A 19,825-nucleotide genomic window follows, 5' to 3' on the forward strand; every position below is an offset into this window, starting at 1 on the left:
GTTTCTTTAGAGAACCCGGACTAATACTCTGATTGTTCTAATCCTGTCCCAGCTGTAAGGTCAACATCTTACTTGTTATACCGAGAGAGAGTTTTCAAAGTGAAAACCAGAGATGATTCCCAAATAGACACAAACTTTAAGACATTTATTATTATATGGCACCCTCCTTTCTTACACATGTCCTCACTTGAGTTACAAAGGATGGAAAGGAAACCTGGGGATGGGCAGGCCCTGTCACACGAGGGGCTAAACAGAAGTGGCTTTGAGGGCAGGTTCTCAGGTGAGGTCAACTCAGCTAAGATGTGTTTTTAAACACAAGGTTAACAGGTCAAGTCTAGCCAGTTTGCCAGAGACCCATTGGGAATGCTTCACATTCCTCCGGAACTGCAGGCTTGGAAGAAGAGATAGAGGGGGCTGCTCTTCCTCTGGACACAGCAGCAGCCACATATTCTGCCTGGCAAATCTCCCCCGATCGCCCTGAGGCTGCCCTTGCATTCACAGCCCAGGAGTTGGACACACGACCCTTGTCCGTGCAAATGCTCTGTGTCGACTCCAGATTCTTCTCTTCCATCGGAAAGGCTTCCACTTCCTTTGGCTCTTTAATATCCTGGCTCCAGGGGAGGTCCTACTGGCTTATTAGTTCACAGTCTTAAATCTCACTGTCTTGCTCTTCTGGCTCCCAACAAAAACAGGCTCTTTGTAGAGGGAAATCTTCAATGAAGACATTCCACTTGGAGAAGCATGGTCCTTCTGGAAATCCTCCTGCCCTTGTGCTGTTTCATGCCATGTCCAGAAAACAGTCTTGCTAAGTGAATCAAAATATTGAACAACAAAGTCATTTTATATTATTAAAATTATAGTTACACTGATAATGCAGTTTCTTCAGTTATCTTGTGTTGATACAGTATTTTTATTGTATTTTTAAGATTATCAACTCATGGCCATTACAGTGTCCATTCGTAATAACTGACTTTCTAGCAGTTCCAGGTAGCCCCCTCCTCCAGGAACAGAGCCTGAGTAGGAGGGGAGGGTGTAGGATGTGTGGGTGGGTGAGAAGGTGACAGAGTTCTGAGGGGGACTCGGGAAGGCAGCAGAAGCCTAAGGAAGTGGAGAGCTGTCCCTCTGCAGCCTCTAATTTGTATGTAGTGTGAACCAAAACAAACATATAAAAATAATATAAATAAATATAAATATAAAATGCATATTAAAGTAAAGCTGTCCAGTGGCAGGCAAATAGGGAGCAGAAGGTGAAGAAAGACCTTAGACTCATCCACAAACCAGGTCAGTTTCATTCTCTGCCGGTAGATGTTCATGCCGTCCTGGTCCAGTGCATCTTGGGAGCAGACCTGGGGACTGGCACACCCTTTCCTCAAGACTGGGTGGAGAAAGGGCTTGAGCTAAGCAGCTATTTTTCTTCAAAAGGAAGTTTTAGCACCAACTTTTCGCTCTCACCTTCTAAATCAAGCTCTGCCCCTCCTGAGAAACCCTGTACCTAAGCACATGTTCGCTCTGCAGTGTGGGTACAGAAGCCTTGCCAAGGCATAACCATAAGGATAAATAACACACAAAGAGTGTGTGTGTGTACTGAGAAGGCACTTAGGCAGCATTCATTGTCAAAATTCATGTTCTTCTGGAGAATAAATTCTCATTTCCAGTCTTGCCTCTGGTTTGGGTTGAAGAGCTCCATTTATTAAACTGAAGTTATTATTTATAAGCTAACAAGTGAAGTTAATGAAAACCATTTCACCTACAGAAGAAAGGTAGATGTATGCAGATGACTTCATCTGAGAAAGCATCTGGAAACAGATGGCAAATTTTGTATGTTAGGACCATGCAATGGGATGACCTCACCACCCAGGGATTCCACCCAAGTACATGGTGCCAGAAGCATGCTGGAAGTGGCCTCTTCCTGCTGGGGGCTTTGATAACATGGAGCCCATTGAGGGCAAAGGAAAACTTGCCTGGTTTAAGCTGGATCTTACCGACCATCAAGTGCAAGCATCCAATTGTTTTCTAAAGAATATGTAATTGGGATCACACAGACGTTTTGAAAAATTGCTCTAAATCTCACTTGCTCTGAATCTTACACTGGCAACAGTGAAAGAAAAAAAATCATACAAAATCATCCATAAAAGGCCTTAGGCAATTAACCAGTAATTTTAATTCAAACTCCCCATTACCATTTTAAGGGAATGACCATGCAAATGGGCATTATTAATATTTTTCATGTTAAAATACATAAACCTGTTCTTCAAAACTCAGAGAACTTTCATTGCATCTTCACAATATGTGATTATACCAAGGCGTTTTCCCCACTGGCCTGTCAAAGCACCAGAGGGAAGAAGGCAATTTCTTCTTGGGACAGTGCCCGGGAGTCAAGAAGGCTCGAGCAAAAGTTTAGCCGAACACCCGCCCCAACAGCAGCTTTATCTGACTGCATGAGGTCACATATGCTTCACCAGACTCTAGGCTCCTTCGTGTTTCCCAGCTTGAACATCAAATATGAATTCATTGTTTTGACTCTTTGACTAAAAATGTTGAATCGTGGGTGTTTCCACTTGGTTTTCTTATGGATCTTAGAAGTCAGACTGGACTGTTCATAAAACAATGACTTTTCTAAAGACTTCCTGATATAAGGATACTATAAAAAGTGAGACTGCCCAAGATGAACAGGATAATGCCCTATTCCCTAAATGGGCTCCCAAAGGCCTCCTTTACTGCAGTGATACCCCAGGGCAAAACATCTTGTAGGAATTTCTGTGTGGCCTCAACTTCCCTGAGGTTTGATCTTCCAACAGAAGTAGATGGTGTTCAATCTTCACACTCTGGAGACACACATGACCTCCCAGTGCCACCAAGATGCAAACCCAGATTCTACCACTTTACTTGCTGTGTCCCCTTGGAAGGGGTATTGAGCCTCCCTGAGTCTGTTTTCTTACCTGATTCTGGCAGAAAGGAAAAAAATCAATTATATACCAGATATTGATTAAACATTGTGACATTCCGAACAGTTGATATCTCTGAGACAGTCTTCCTCCCTCAAGGAGCTCATGATAAAGAACTAAGATATATAGCGTGCCAGAGTAAAACATGTGCACCATTTTAGTTGCGGGCAAAAGGAAGACCTCAAGATGAAGCAATTTTTGAGTGAAGACCTGAAGGAGCTGAAGGTGATAATCCTGCAGATACCTGGGAGAAGAGTCTTCCAGGCTGAGGGAACAGAATTGCAAAGGACCTGAGGAGGAGTGGCCTGGTATGAGGAAAAGAAAGTATGACCAAAGCAGAAAGAAGGAGGGGTAGTAGGAGATGAGGTCAGAGGGGTGATAAAGGAGACAAGATCATCTAGAGCAAACTACAGCCCATGGATCACATGTGGTTTGCCACCTGTTTTTATAAACAGTTTTACTGAAATCACAGCCATGCCCTTTGTGTTACATGTTGTCTATGGATGCTTTTAAGCTACAACAGCAGAGCTAAGTAGTTGGAACCCAGACAGTTTGGCCCGCAAAGCCTAAAATATTCATTATCTGGTCCTTTATAGAAGACTTACCAACTCTGGCTTGAACAACATTTCTCCATGGCAAGAAGTGTAGAGTATGCAGGACAGGCAAGGTGCAGCAGCTCTGTGATGCTAATAAAGATCCAGACTCCTTTTATCTTTATTCTCCATCAGCTGTTTATCACAATCTCAAAATTGCTGCCAAAGCTCCAGATATCACACATTATATTCACACTTGAGACAGAAAAGCAGGGGGGAGGAATATCTGTTCCTTCTGCCAAGAAAGCAAAAATCTTCTTCATCCTCCCTCAAATCCCTTCTCTCCCAGCTCACTTTTCCCTGTCTCCTTGCCCAGAAGTGAGTCAAAAGAACCTGGGAGAGCCATGAAAAGAATTGTCAAGATTGACTAAAACAGTAGCTTTTAAACTTTTTACCATGTTCCACAGAGAAACATATTTTATATCACAGTCTAATACATATAACTGAAACATAAATAATGCAAACAGAAGTTTTATAAAACACAACTTACATTGACAATGTGTGTGATACACTGATATTTTCTCTTCTATTTTTGAAATACTAACCACATCATCTGCTAACTTCATTTTGTAACCTACTATTGGGTTTTAAGTGCTGTATGAAAAATACAGTGGTCCTGAGCCATTATCAGGGGCTAGTACACAGCTGCTCCTAACAAGTTGTTTGTTCCCAGGAGTGCTGAGGGGCTTGTGTGTGATCCCTGTTGTTGTAAAGCACCTAGCACAATCCTCACATACAGGGGGTGTGCAGGACATATCAGGTTGCTTCCTGAAACCCTAAAAAAATTATCAGTCTCTTCACTCCAGGCTAGTCCTGGCCCTGGAGACAGCATCAACTAGGTCAGAGAGATGACTCACTCCAGGGCTGGGGAAACGGTATGTTATCCTGGTGCTATTAACCTGTCCTATTGGACATGAATAGAGTCAGAGGGTCAGAGCTATGCTGAATTTTACCCATTATTTTTAGAAGCCCCCACATTATTGGCCTCAGCTTTGATGGCCAGACCTTTGGGCTGTGCAGGAGTAGAGGTCCCCGGGCACAGGGACTCCCTGAGCTGACTGACAGAGGATGAACCTTCTCCACGAATTCATGCAAAAGCAGAGGTGAAGGATCCTGGCCTGGCCAACTTATTGTTAGGTAGAATGATAGACATGAGCAGCTGGGGAAAGGGAAGATAAGGTTCAAGGAAAGAACCATCCACACTCTGCACAGATGGGTGCCGCCTGAAGATAACAAAGGCTTTGCAGAGTGATAACTTTCTTGCCTAGTGGGACCAGGCCAAACCAGTTCCCAGCACGAGCTCTAGCAAACAAAACTAAGAACTGCCAAACCACACTGCTTCCTGAGAAAGGACATGCGCACCGAAAGGGATGGCTATAGATGGACCTGCCAATGAAGTGACCCGCCCGGCACCTTGTCAGTCACAGAGGTGCCGCCTACCCAGAAAGTAATATAAAGGTCTCCAGCCTAAGGGATGGATAGAGGCCATTCCACCTTGACTCTGGCACATCCTTTGGAGTGTATTCAAAAAAAATATTTGCTCTACTTCACTATTGTGTCTCTGCCTTTCAATTCTCCAGGGGAACAAGAACGGAGGAGAACAAACTCCACCTGCAACATCACCCTCATTTTCCCAGGTGGGGAAACTAAGGTCCGGAGCGACTGCAACAAGCAAGGTCACACACGAAGAAGGTGAAAGAGCCCAGTCTGTACCCCAAATCCAGCAGCCCTAACATAGGATTAGCACCTTCCCTCTCAAGCGAGTCGCAGATCCTGGAGTTTCTAATAACGTGCGTTTTCCCAAAAGGGCCATAGCTGAGGCAAAGCGGCCATGTGCCTGGAAAGATTAGGAACCCCGACGGAACGAAACGAAAGCGGTCCGAGTTGGTGACAGGACGGGGGAGCAGGTGCCCAGGCCAGGTGCGCGGGGGGTCCCTTCAGCCTCAGCGCCCGGAGTCTTCCTCCAACAGACAGGCGGTGCCCGGGGCGGGCCAGCTCTTCTCAACTCCAGCCAGGCCGACTTCCTACATGGCGCCCACGGTGGTGGCAGCGAGCGCCCGGCCGCACCCACCAACTTCTCCCTGGGGACGCAGCGCCCTGGGGCCGAGGGGCGGTGCGGGACAAAAATGGGGCTGCTCATTGGCCAGGACGAGGCGAGGGGCGGGGCTTGGAGGGGAGGCGAGAGATAGAGCTGTTCATTGGCTCGGGGGCGGAGCGGGGCGGTGACCGGTGGGGGGCGGGGTTATGGACAGGCTTAGGGGCGGGGCGGCACTAGGACACGCGTGCCAGCGGACACCGGGAGGGCACAGCGCCGTTGGCAGCGTCGAAACTGCACGGTAAGTGATGCCAGGGCAAGAGGGTCCATGGGCGGCACCCGCACCCCCGCACCCGCCCCGGGGCTGCCTCAGCAGTGCCTCGTGGGCCCCGGGAGAAATGGCGGGTCCGGCTCGCGCGGGCGCTGCGCAACCCTTGATCAAGGGCGCAGGTACTCTGCGGCTGGACCCGGCCTGTGGCGGGGGGGGGGGGGGGGGGGGGGGGTGCGGGCTCTTGGACAGGCTGGGAAGGCAGGGCTCTTGGAGCCAGGGAGGCTCAAGGCTCCTCTGGACGTCTGGTCTCGCAGCCAGAAAAGCAACCCAGGAGCCGCAGAGGGCCCGTGTGCCCAGACCCGCGCCCAAGGGCTCTATCTCGCCGCACCCCCTTCCGCAGCCCTGATGCTTGGATTGCCGCGTTTCAGGTAAGGGGATTGGGATGTTGGGCTTTCCGCATCGGCGGGAGTGGTGTCAGCATCTGGGCTTCGTGGGGCCCCCAGCCTTCCTGCTGTGCTCCAGAGAGCTGGTGTCACCAAGGAGGCGGGGAAATGAGGCCTGGGTTCTGGAATTTGAACCCATGCAGCCTAGACTCCAAAGCCATATGCTTGCTTCACTGCAGTCTGACTGTTCATGGCACAAAGCCGTGACTTACAAAAATAGAAAGTCTGTGAGTGAATTGGTGAAACTACCAGGTAAATGAGTTCTGTCTGATGCCCAGTGTATCTCCTGAGCTGCTGCCTGCAGGAGGGAGGTGCTGGGGAGGAAGAGGGAGGTGCTGGGGAGAGGGAGGAGGAGCAGGGGTTGCAGTCAGGCCGAGGAAGCTAAGTAGAGGAGAGAGGATGAAAGGCGTTGAATTTAGGTCAAAAACTTGCCGGCTGGCTGGAAGTTGTAATGAGTGTTTCAGTACTTTGTTAGTGCTTTAGTGTATTTTCAGTAGCTCTTGTCAAAATTCTCTCTGTGTGCTGGGCTGGTGCCTCAAGGCTGGACAGTGAGGGATAGCTGCCGCAGATTAGTGTCAGTGTGAAAGTGGGCGGTTGGGCGGGGTTTCCACCGTGAGGCCCCAGTGGGTGGTCTGCAGGCCGAGATCAGAGTGAAGGCCCAGGGTCCCTTAGGCTCAGCTGGACAATGACAGATAACAAAGAACAAGAACATAACTCAGGCATGTTGCATGTCGATCCTGTAAGAACAAAGCCTGAAAGGGAGACCCTAATGAAGAGGTCTTTCAGAAAACACTCTGGGCTGGGCCCCTGGGGACCTGGGCCCTGGGTTGGGAGTAAACTCAACTAATGTCTTCACTCACAGCTGGCAAGACTCCGGCTGGCAGGGCGCCACCCTCTTTGAGTTCCACATTGCCATCTCTGGAATCCCACTTTCTCCCCGAACCCCAGGGGACTCCTATTGTGACCTATGAACAGGTGCTTCTGTTTATCATGGGTGAGGCCCATCCTACATGTTCCCTCATTCACCTTCACAGCAGTGATTCCACTAGTGTGGAACCTGAGGTTCAGACAGGGAAAAGGACTTGCCTAAGGTCACACAGCTAAAGAGTCCCAGAGCAGAGCTTTAAATCCAGATCCTTATAAAAACTCAGTGGTGGAGGCAGAGCCAGGATGGCAGTGTGAGTAGAGCAGTGGAAATCTCCTCCCAAAAACACATAGAGCTATGAAAATATAACAAAGAAAAATCTTCCTAAAATAGAGACCACAGGACACAGGACAACATCCAGACCACATCCACACCTGCAAGGAACCAGCGCCTTGCGAAGGGGGTAAGATACAAGCCCCGGCCCGGCGGGACCCGAGCGCCCCTCCCCCCGGCTACCGGCGGGTGGAGAGAAACCGGAGCGGTTTTTTTTTTTGGCGAGCGCTTTTTGGAAGCCTTAGAGGGACGGGCCCCCGTTGCTGGGGAGGTAGGGTGGCGGGACCGGTGAGCAGGTGCCTGGGAACGGCGCTGGAGGACAAAGAACACCCCGCGTTTCTCCCTGCGGGACCGGCGGGCGGGTGCCTGAGACCGGTGCCTGAGGACGGAGGAGGTCGCGCGTTTTTCCCCTTTTTTTTTTTTTTTTTTTTTCTCTTTTTGGCGAGCGCTTTTTGGAAGCCTTGAAGGGACGGGGACCCCAGTGCTAGGGAGGCAGGGTGGCGGGACTGGTGAGCAGGTGCCTGGGACCAGCGCCTGAGGACAAAGAATATCCCACGTTTTTCCCTGCGGGACCGGTGGGCGGGTGCCTGAGACCGGCACTTGAAGACAGAGGAAATCGCGCGTTTTTCCCCTTTTTTTTTTCTCTTTTCTGCGAGTGCTTTTTGGAAGCCTAAAAGGGACAGGGACCCCGGTGCTAGGGAGGCAGGGCGGCGGGACTAGTGAGCGGGTGCCTGGGACCGGCACCTGAGGACAAAGAATATCCCACGTTTTTCCCTGTGGGACCGGTGCGTGGGTGCCTGAGACCGGCACCTGAGGACGGAAGAAATCGCGCGTTTTTCCCCTTTTTTTCTCTTTTTGGCGAGTGCTTTTTGGAAGCCTTGAAGGGACAGGGACCCCGGTGCTAGGGAGGCAGGGTGGCGGGACTGGTGAGCGGGTACCTGGGACCAGTGCCTGAAGACAAAGAATATCGAGCGTTCCTTCCCTGCGGGACCGGTGGGTGGGTGCTTTTTGGAAGCCTTGAAAGGACAGGGACCCTGGTGCTAGGGAGACAGGGCAGCAGGATCAGTGAGCGGGTGCCTGGGACCGGCACCTGAGGACAAAAAAAAAAAAAAAAAAAAAAAAAATCGCTTGTTTTTTCCTTTTTTTTTTCCATTCTTTCTGTTCCCTCTCTCATTGTTGCTGTTGTTGTTTTGGTTTGGAGAGTGCTTTTTGGAAGTCTTAAAGGGGCAGGACAGGTCACTTAGACCAGAGGCAGGGAATCTGGGGATCTCTGGGCACTCTAACCCCCTGGGCAGCAGGAAGCACAGAGGCCCCTCACGGAGATAAATAGTCTCCTGGCTGCTCCCCCTCCAACGGGGCTCCACCATTTTGGAGGAACAGCCCCAGCCAGGCCAAGCCCACAGCAACAGCGGAGATAAACCCCAAAGCAACTGGGCAGGAAGCAGAAGCCCTGTCTGCGCACAGCTGCCCAGCACAAGCCACTAGAGGTCGCTATTCTCCCAGGAAAAGGCTACAAACCAACAAGAAGGGAAGCTCTTCCAGCGGTCACTTGTACCAGCTCTGCAAACTATCTCTATCACCATGAAAAGGCAAAACTACAGGCAGACAAAGATCACAGAGACAACACCTGAGAAGGAGACAGACCTAACTAGTCCTCCTGAAAAAGAATTCAAAATAAAAATCAGGAACATGCTGACAGAGATGCAGAAAAAAATGCAAGAGCAATGGGATGAGATGCAGAGAAAAATGCAAGAGCAGTGGGATGAAGTCCGGAAGGAGATCACAGATGTCAGGAAAGAGATCACAGAAGTGAAACAATCCCTGGAAGGATTTATAAGCAGAATGGATAAGATGCAAGAGGCCATTGAAGGAATAGAAGCCAGAGAACAGGAACGTATAGAAGCTGACATAGAGAGAGATAAAAGGATCTCCAGGAATGAAACAACACTAAGAGAAATATGTGACCAATACAAAAGGAAAAACATTCGTATTATAGGGATACCAGAAGAGGAAGAAAGAGGAAAAGGGATAGAAAGTGTCTTTGAAGAAATAATTGCTGAAAACTTCCCCAAACTGGGGGAGGAAATAATCGAACAGACCATGGAATTATACAGAACCCCCAACAGAAAGGATCCAAGGAGGACAACACCAAGACACATAATAATTAAAATGGCAAGGATCAAGAACAAGGAAAGAGTTTTAAAGGCAGCTAGAGAGAAAAAGGTCACCTATAAAGGAAAACCAATCAGGCTAACATCAGACTTCTCAACAGAAACCCTACAGGCCAGAAGAGAATGGCATGATATACTTAATGCAATGAAACAGAAGGGCCTTGAACCAAGGATATTGTATCCAGCACGACTATCATTTAAATATGATGGTGGGATCAAACAATTCCCAGACAAGCAAAAGCTGAGGGAATTTGCTTCCCACAAACCACCTCTACAGGGCATCCTACAGGGACTGCTCTAGATGGGAGTACCCCTAAAAAGAGCACAGAACAAAACACACAACATATGAAGAATGGAGGAGGAGGAATAAGAAGGGAGAGAAGAAAAGAATCTCCAGACAGTGTATATAACAGCTCAATAAGCGAGCTAAGTTAGGCAGTAAGATACTAAAGAAGCTAACCTTGAACCTTTGGTAACCACGAATCTAAAGCCTGCAATGGCAATAAGTACATATCTTTCAATAGTCACCCTAAATGTAAATGGACTTAATGCACCAATCAAAAGACATAGAGTAATAGAATGGATAAAAAAGCAAGACCCATCTATATGCTGCTTACAAGAAACTCACCTTAAACCCAAAGATAAGCATAGACTAAAAGTCAAGGGATGGAAAAACATATTTCAGGCAAACAACAGTGAGAAGAAAGCAGGGGTTGCAGCACTAATATCAGACAAAATAGACTTCAAAACAAAGAAAGTAACAAGAGATAAAGAAGGCCACTACATAATGATAAAGGGCTCAGTCCAACAAGAGGATATAACCATTCTAAATATATATGCACCCAATACAGGAGCACCAGCATATGTGAAGCAAATACTAACAGAACTAAAGAGGGAAATAGACTGCAATGCATTCATTGTAGGAAACTTCAACACACCACTCACCCCAAAGGATAGATCCACCGGGCAGAAAATAAGTAAAGACACACAGGCACTGAACAACACACTAGAACAGATGGACCTAATAGACATCTATAGAACTTTACATCCAAAAGCAACAGGATATACATTCTTCTCAAGTGCACATGGAACATTCTCCAGAATAGACCACATACTAGCTCACAAAAAGAGCCTCAGTAAATTCCACAATATTGAAATTCTACCAACCAATTTTTCAGACCACAAAGGTATAAAAGTAGAAATAAATTCTACAAAGAAAACAAAAAGGCTCACAAACACATGGAGGCTTAACAACATGCTACTAAATAATCAATGGATCAATGAACAAATCAAAATAGAGATCAAGGAATATATAGAAACAAATGATAACAACAACACTAAGCCCCAACTTCTGTGGGATGCAGCGAAAGCAGTCTTAAGAGGAAAGTATATAGCAATCCAGGCACACTTGAAGAAGGAAGAACAATCCCAAATGAATAGTCTAACGTCACAATTATTAAAACTGGAAAAAGAAGAACAAATGAGTCCTAAAGTCAGCAGAAGGAGGGACATAATAAAGATCAGAGAAGAAATAAACAAAATTGAGAAGAATAAAACAATAGCAAAAATCAATGAAACCAAGAGCTGGTTCTTTGAGAAAATAAACAAAATAGATAAGCCTCTAGCCCAACTTATTAAGAGAAAAAGAGAGTCAACACAAATCAACATAATCAGAAATGAGAATGGAAAAATCACGACAGACTCCACAGAAATACAAAGAATTATTAAAGACTACTATGAAAACCTATATGCCAACAAGCTGGAAAACCTAGAAGAAATGGACAACTTCCTAGAAAAATACAACCTCCCAAGACTGACCAAGAAAGAAACACAAAAGTTAAACAAACCAATTACAAGCAAAGAAATTGAAACAGTAATCAAAAAACTACCCAAGAACAAAACCCCGGGGCCGGACGGATTTACCTCGGAATTTTATCAGACACACAGAGAAGACATAATACCCATTCTCCTTAAAGTGTTCCACAAAATAGAAGAAGAGGGAATACTCCCAAACTCATTCTATGAAGCCAACATCACCCTAATACCAAAACCAGGAAAAGACCCCACCAAAAAAGAAAATTACAGACCAATATCCCTGATGAATGTAGATGCAAAAATACTCAATAAAATATTAGCAAACAGAATTCAACAGTATATCAAAAGGATCATACACCATGACCAAGTGGGGTTCATCCCAGGGATGCAAGGATGGTACAACATTCGAAAATCCATCAACATCATCCACCACATCAACAAAAAGAAAGACAAAAACCACATGATCATCTCCATAGATGCTGAAAAAGCATTTGACAAAATTCAACATCCATTCATGATAAAAACTCTCAGCAAAATGGGAATAGAGGGCAAGTACCTCAACATAATAAAGGCCATATATGATAAACCCACAGCCAGCATTATACTGAACAGCGAGAAGCTGAAAGCATTTCCACTGAGATCGGGAACCAGACAGGGATGCCCACTCTCCCCACTGTTATTTAACATAGTACTGGAGGTCCTAGCCACGGCAATCAGACAAAACAAAGAAATACAAGGAATCCAGATTGGTAAAGAAGAAGTTAAACTGTCACTATTTGCAGATGATATGATACTGTACATAAAAAACCCTAAAGACTCCACTCCAAAACTACTAGAACTGATATCAGAATACAGCAAAGTTACAGGATACAAAATCAACACACAGAAATCTGTAGCTTTCCTATACACTAACAACGAATCAATAGAAAGAGAAATCAGGAAAACAATTCCATTCACCATTGCATCAAAAAGAATAAAATACCTAGGAATAAACCTAACCAAGGAAGTGAAAGACTTATACTCCGAAAACTACAAGTCACTCTTAAGAGAAATTAAAGGGGACACTAATAAATGGAAACTCATCCCATGCTCATGGCAAGGAAGAATTAATATCGTCAAAATGGCCATCCTGCCCAAAGCAATATACAGATTTGATGCAATCCCTCTCAAATTACCAGCAACATTCTTCAATGAATTGGAACAAATAATTCAAAAATTCATATGGAAACACCAAAGACCCCGAATAGCCAAAGCAATCCTGAAAAAGAAGAATAAAGTAGGGGGGATCTCACTCCCCAACTTCAAGCTCTACTACAAAGCCATAGTAATCAAGACAATTTGGTACTGGTACAAGAACAGAGCCACAGACCAGTGGAACAGATTAGAGACCCCAGAAATTAACCCAAACATATATGGTCAATTAATATTTGATAAAGGAGCCATGGACATACAATGGCAAAATGACAGTCTCTTCAACAGATGGTGCTGGCAAAACTGGACAGCTACATGTAGGAGAATGAAACTGGACCATTGTCTAACCCCATATACAAAGGTAAACTCAAAATGGATCAAAGACCTGAATGTAAGGCATGAAACCATTAAACTCTTGGAAAAAAACATAGGCAAAAACCTCTTAGACATAAACATGAGTGATCTCTTCTTGAACATATCTCCCCGGGCAAGGAAAACAACAGCAAAAATGAGCAAGTGGGACTACATTAAGCTGAAAAGCTTCTGTACAGCGAAAGACACCATCAATAGAACAAAAAGGAACCCTACAGTATGGGAGAATATATTTGAAAATGACAGATCTGATAAAGGCTTGACGTCCAGAATATATAAAGAGCTCACACGCCTCAACAAACAAAAAACAAATAACCCAATTAAAAAATGGGCAGAGGAACTGAACAGACAGTTCTCCAAAAAAGAAATACAGATGGCCAAGAGACACATGAAAAGATGCTCCACATCGCTAATTATCAGAGAAATGCAAATTAAAACTACAATGAGGTATCACCTCACACCAGTAAGGATAGCTGCCATCCAAAAGACAAACAACAACAAATGTTGGCGAGGCTGTGGAGAAAGGGGAACCCTCCTACACTGCTGGTGGGAATGTAAATTAGTTCAACCATTGTGGAAAGCAGTTTGGAGGTTCATCAAAATGCTCAAAACAGACCTACCTTTTGACCCAGGAATCCCACTCCTAGGAATTTACCCTAAGAATGCAGCAATCAAGTTTGAGAAAGACAGATGCACCCCTATGTTTATCGCAGCACTATTTACAATAGCCAAGAATTGGAAGCAACCTAAATGTCCATCGGTAGATGAATGGATAAAGAAGATGTGGTACATATACACAATGGAATACTACTCAGCCATAAGAAGTGGAAAAATCCAACCATTTGCAGCAACATGGATGGAGCTGGAGAGTATTATGCTCAGTGAAATAAGCCAAGCAGAGAAAGAGAAATACCAAATGATGTCACTCATCTGAGGAGTATAGGAACAAAGGAAAAACTGAAGGAACAAAACAGCAGTGAAGTTACAGAACCCAAAAATGGACTAACAGGTACCAAAGGGAAAGGAACTGGGGAGGATGGGTGGGCAGGGAGGGATAAGGGGGGGGAAGAAAAAGGGGGTTATTAAGATTAGCATGCATGGGGGGGAGGGAGCAAGGGGAGGGTGGGCTGCACAACACAGAGAGGACAAGTAGTGACTCTACAACATTTTGCTAAGCTGATGGACAGTAACCGTAATGTGGTTGTTAGGGGGGACCTGATATAGGGGAGAGCATAGTAAACATAGTATTCTTCATCTAAGTGTAGATTAAAAATTTAAAAAAAAAAAAGAAAGAAAGAAAGAAAGAAAGAAGGAAAAGGGGGATTACTCCTTAACAGGATAAAACTATTGGTAAATCAAAGATCAACGCATGCTTTAAATATCCTTAATGTTGATCACTTAAAGGGTGTCAGATGATCAGCTATGGAGGTACTCTTTTCTGATAATATTCCTTTCTCTTAATTTAAAAAAAAAAAAAAAAGCAATTACTGTGTGCTGACCTCCAATGAGTTCTGTACAGTGGTATAGAGGGCATGTCAAAGTGTGGGCAAAGGGTCTGTTTGTTTCTATGCAGGAGATCAAGGCCTAGCTTGGATACCCAGAAAATGAACTAAGATACGATATGAGGAGGAGCTTCCGGCATCAGCACTCTCTGGAGGACTTGTGCCGGGGGATGATCATCAAAAAGCCTCCACAGGGATTCGGACGATGCTGCGGTTGTGGCTGCATCCAGCCCACCATCTCCTGGACTTGCCATAAGAATGAGGAGGGAGATGTCTAGGCTGGCATGTGCATACAGTGAGACAACGAATTTGACCGGATCTGTACTGTTGGAACTCAACCAGGAGTTGGGAGGGGTGCAAGTTGTAGCACTCCAAAATCTCATGACTATAGACTATCTATGGTTAAAAGAACATATGGGATGTGAACAGATCCCAGAAATGGGCTGCTTTAATTTGTCTGATGGTTCAAGTACAGTTGGACAATATCCATCATATCATAGATAAATTTTCACAAATGCCTAGGGTGCCTAAATGGTTTTCTTGGCTTCACTGGAGATGGATGGTAATTATAGATTTGCTTTGTTTATGTCACCGTATTCCTATTATGTTAATATATGTGTGCAAATTAGTTAGTAGTTTAAAACCTATACATACTTAAGGTACTATACAAGAAGATATGTCAAAGAAATAATCAATCCTCCCAAGTTTCCTTCGTATGCTACATCTATAGCTTTTCTTCTTCCTTCCTAATTACAACCCTTAAATAGAATTCATGCCTCATATCGAATTTACCGAGTATCATAATTCCTCCAGGTGGTAAAGATACCTTGAGACAAGTGCTGGGCATAGAAGCCACAGGGCATAAATCTGCAAAGAAGTAAAAAGCTAACCTTTGCAAACAATATGGCTTCTCTCTCACTTACCAACTTTACATTTCCCTGTATGGCCCCGGAAGATGACTGGTTAGCCAGAGACGGGTAAGATTCCTCAAGGGAGGAACAACCTAAGACAGGCACAGTCGCAGGGGTGCCATCAGGTGAGAATTTGGGGATCAACAGAGGTGAGGCTCAGAACCTCACCCCCCCTGCTTTGAGAGAAATCTTCTGCACCCGTGGATGTCTTGATGCCCTTGTCTAGCCTGGATTAATACTTAGTCCATAGGCACACACCTGATCATCTGATCATCTACATTTGCCTTCTTACAGCACTAAACTATGTTTTCTACCTTTATCTTGCATCTACCTACCACTTCAGCATTTTATTAAAAATAAAAATAATAATAATAGTAGGAGAAATGGGGGATCAACATATAGATCAAGTACAAAAATCAAACGAATATTCATATTTGACCTGATTGTTTATAGGTCATATTGCATGATCAAAACCGAAAGTTTCTGTGATGACTGCCCTTGTACTGTTCACCATGTAAGAATTTATTCACTCTGTAAGAATTCGTTCACCATGTAAGAACTTGTTCGTTATGCTTCAGAAGATTGGAGACTGACGAGAATTAGGCTTGAGATGGATTAATGATTGTACATTGAGCGTTGACCCCCCTATACTGAATTTTATTGTTGTTAACAACCATTTGATCAATAAATATGAGAGATGCCCTCTCAAAAAAAAAAAAAAAAAAAAAAAACTCAGTGGTTATCCTGTCACAGAGATAATGAAGAAAATATTTTGAAATTGTTTTAAAGTAAATTAAAATCAAATAGAAAGTAGTTGCATCTCTTAAAGCTTCTGCAGTTTTTTCACAAAGGGGAACTTGCCCTTTGCTCAGTCTCTTCTGGCTGGCTGATGGCCTTCCCCAGGATGCACTGCTGAGAGAGATTTGGAACCTCCTCCCCTTGCCCAGCCTGACCCTGGGGACAGTACAGTACAGCTGGGAAGAGCCCTGAGGACACTAGACCAGCTCCCAGAACAATCCTATTAGACACCAAGGCCTGAGAGATGGCACAACATGCCGAGTCACATGCCACCTTGATGCAAAACTCACACCCAGACTCCTCGCTGCAGGGCCCCTTGCCTCCTCTCTCTTCCTGTGACATGCCTCAGCAAGAGTTCCTAACCTGGAATCTGGGGACCCAGGGACACAGGAAGAGGGGCTTCCTGATCCCCCTGGAGGGTATGTAGATTGAGTGCAAGGGTACTGGCACACACACTCATGCACATTTGCATTTTTCTGGGGAGAGTGTTAAGTTTTCAAGAGACTCCACTGGGCACCATGGCCCAGAATATCCTGAGGCACACGGTGTCTCACAGGAGGCCATCACATGGCACACAGGTGAGGTGAGTGGGTGTGGCCGCAAGGAGCGCTCAGTAGCAGCTGGCACCAAGCACTGGAGGGCACCTGGGCTGCACTTCTGGTGCTAGGCACTCAGGGTATTGGCCAGTGGCCATTCTGAGCACCTGTTTGTCCAAAAAGCATGACTGATAGGATTCCTGTGTCCATAGATCCCTTCTTCCTTAGGAAAGAGGTGAGCCTGGTGGAGGGGGTAGAGCCCCCACAGGTCCAAGGAGCATTTATATAATGGAGAGTGGGAGAATTGGAAAGGGCTTTCTTGCCCCAAGTTGATATGCCTTGAAAGCAAGGGCAGAAACCAGAAAACCTGCTGCAGGGGTCTGAGTTTGTCAGAAAGCCGTGAGGAGGCCAGCTTGCGTGCGTGTAGAGGGCCAGGCTCTTCAGAGGAAGGCAGCCATGTCTGGGAGGTCCGGGAGCTGAAATGGGCCCGCGGAGACCTGGCAGTGTGGGCCCAGGACTGCTGGGGTGGGAGGAATACAGTAAAGGTGAGCCGGGATCCATGAGTCAGCCCAGGAGAAAGGGGTGAGTGTAGCCCACTGTAGCCACCCACCTCCTCTGCTCCCCTCCCGCCACCATCATCGCCACCTGGACAGTGCCCTGTCCTCCCAGGGCTTCCCAGCCTCAGTGCTGGGTAGGCAGGGGTGTGGCCAAGCCAGAGGGGATGATGGTGGCAGAGGGAGCTGGACAGGAGGGTGAGGACAGCAGTGTGGAAGGGGGCTGCAGCTGCCAAGGCCCTGCCTACCACTCACAACCCAGCAGCTGGTTTTCTCAGCAGAAATATGCTGAGGGACAGGCTGTGTCCAGCCAGCTCCCCTCTCAGAGGCAGCCAGCAGGCACTGCTGCTTCTTCCCTGGCCTCCCTCCTGCCACTTGCTGGCTGACATGCTGTGAAGGTCCATTAAAGGTTCATTGTTTTCAGCGCCTCCCTGCTGGCCCTGGCTGGCATTTGGAGGTTAGAGGGATGGGCTTTGGCTCCAGAGCAGGGGCCTTGGGCCCCTCAGGAGTGCCTTGCAGTGTCACCAGAACGTGTGCCGGGAACTTCTGCCTCCTAGTCGGAGCAGACTAGGCCAGGAGGCTCTCAGCTGTGCCCCACATGCTGTGCCTTCTGCCTTTTACTTCCCACGACACATTCTTTGCACGTTTATGAATCATGCCTAAGGAAGAAAATCGGAATCATTATTTTATGAAGAGTTAGAACAGACATTAGCAAGCCCTCAGATTTCACAGACATCCTCAGAACACTTTAATCTGGATACTGGTGCATTTTCCATTTTACCAGGAGAGGACAACAATGACCAACTCTTTTCACCATCATTTCATGAAAAAGAGGGCATTGTGCGGACTGAAAAGTAGGCAGCAAATAGTCTGGAAATAAGAGCTTCAAATGCACTCATTTGGTCTCATGAAGATGCCACTTCATTAGCCTTTTTTCTTTGGCCAGTAGGAATGGAGCTGTGTTGGTGACCTTAAAGAGTCACAGAGCTGCCTTCTTCTGTGATAACTGGCTCCATGACCACAAAAGAGGAAAGAAGGACCAAGCCTGGCAGTTACAAAGGCTTCAGTGTCCTTTGTCCCAAGCCAAAGGCCAGGGACAAGAGGGAGGGCAGGCTGTGGTGCCGGCCGTCCTCAGCAGCCATTGAAGTGAAAAGCAAAAACAATCCACTGCCTGTTCACTGAGGACAGGTAACTGTGGCTGGCAAACCGTCCTGGGGGACAGGAAGCCCTGGCTGCAGCCTGAGTCGTCCAGGTGGGGACAGACTCCTCCAGCCTGAGCTGAGTGCTGTGGGGCTAGGGGTTGGGGAGCAGGCCAGGACAAAGAAGCTGGGCTCCCCAGAGTGACGGGGCTTGGCCTGCCCTGGTACATCTGTCACCTGGATTTCAGACCGCCTGAGTGGTGGACCGGTCCCAGCCCATTCTCTCCCCAACTTTGTTTCCACTAAAGTTTCTTAGCTTTCATCCATTTGTATATTGGACTTTTGCCTAAGATTTTATCTAAAAAATACGATTGTGCTTTTCATAAAGTGTTAGGAAGCACTCCCTGAGAGACTGTAAGGCCCTGCCCACTGCAAAGGGCCAGTGAGGGGCAGCTCACTGTTACCTCTAGCCTGCCTCTTAGGTGTGCATGCAGCTCACATTAGAACTCTTCAAGACACTGGGATTTTCCCAGTGAATGACAATCATGTCAGCCACCAGTCTGGTACAGGAGACACAAATGCACAGTGTTCAGATTCAGAGTGGAATTCTTCAGGTGGCCCAAGAGCTCAGGTCTGCAACTTAGGGAGGTAGGGAATGTTACCTACTTGGGGTGGAGGAATGGAATATGAGAACCAACGAGACCATGTGACTTGCTTAGAGACACACAGATGGTGAATGTCAGAGGACACCAAAATGCATGGTTCTCTCATAGGAGAAATTGTTTTTCTATTGGATCAAGCTTCCTACCCCATAAGGCTTGAACCCAGCCTGGCAAGTTGTAGGAGGCCCCTTTGGCGAAGCGGGTGCTTCATTCCCACACCCCAGCCTCACTCACCGCTTGTCCTCATTGTGGATGATGCAACCCATTCTCCATCCCTGCCCAAGCTAAGCTGTTTATCCTAAAAGCCACCTTCCACTTTCTCACTTTGTCATGTGCAATCCAGGTCCATTCTTCACTTCCTCCTGATTCTCTCCTCTGAGCAGCCTCCCTCAACTGGTGTCACCCAAGTCCTGCTGGAGACACTCAGTATGTTGGCCATGTCCTTTAAATAAGCAGACTCCCAAGGGTATAGCTCTCTGGTGTGAGGAGGGTCTCATATGTCACTCAGCACAGTGCTTATCTGGAGCCCTAAGCAAAGCCCTGGATGGGGCTCTGCCTTGCCAGTGGGTTTCAGCCCCGGGCAAACTCACTATGGATTCAGTGAAACTGAGGAATGACAGTGGAATGTTCTTGGAGTGAAAGGGTTTATACTCAGATTTATTCCTACGGTCGCAGTTCCATCACTAGAA

The 19,825-nt window shown here is 46.4% G+C and overlaps 1 protein-coding gene and 1 pseudogene across 4 annotated transcripts in view; one reads left to right on the forward strand and one right to left on the reverse strand.

The window, feature by feature from the left end:
• Positions 1 to 124: 124 nt before the first annotated feature.
• LOC118972697 (protein DEPP-like) overlaps positions 125 to 19,825 on the reverse strand; it is a 40,956-nt gene continuing 21,255 nt past the window's right edge. For 2 of the 4 annotated variants that reach the window (XR_012133274.1, XR_012133273.1), the window contains one exon: positions 125 to 805. The gene's annotated coding sequence lies outside the window, so the exon portion shown is untranslated. Of the gene's footprint in view, positions 806 to 3,550; positions 3,734 to 14,612; positions 17,995 to 19,825 lie in introns of those variants that run through there. The other 2 variants (XR_012133275.1, XR_012133276.1) reach the window with 2 other exon arrangements.
• LOC118972692 (ras association domain-containing protein 4-like) overlaps positions 5,769 to 19,825 on the forward strand; it is a 47,546-nt pseudogene continuing 33,489 nt past the window's right edge.

The sequence above is a fragment of the Manis javanica genome, chromosome 7 (assembly GCF_040802235.1).
Source record: "Manis javanica isolate MJ-LG chromosome 7, MJ_LKY, whole genome shotgun sequence".
Taxonomy (NCBI): Eukaryota; Metazoa; Chordata; class Mammalia; order Pholidota; family Manidae; genus Manis; species Manis javanica.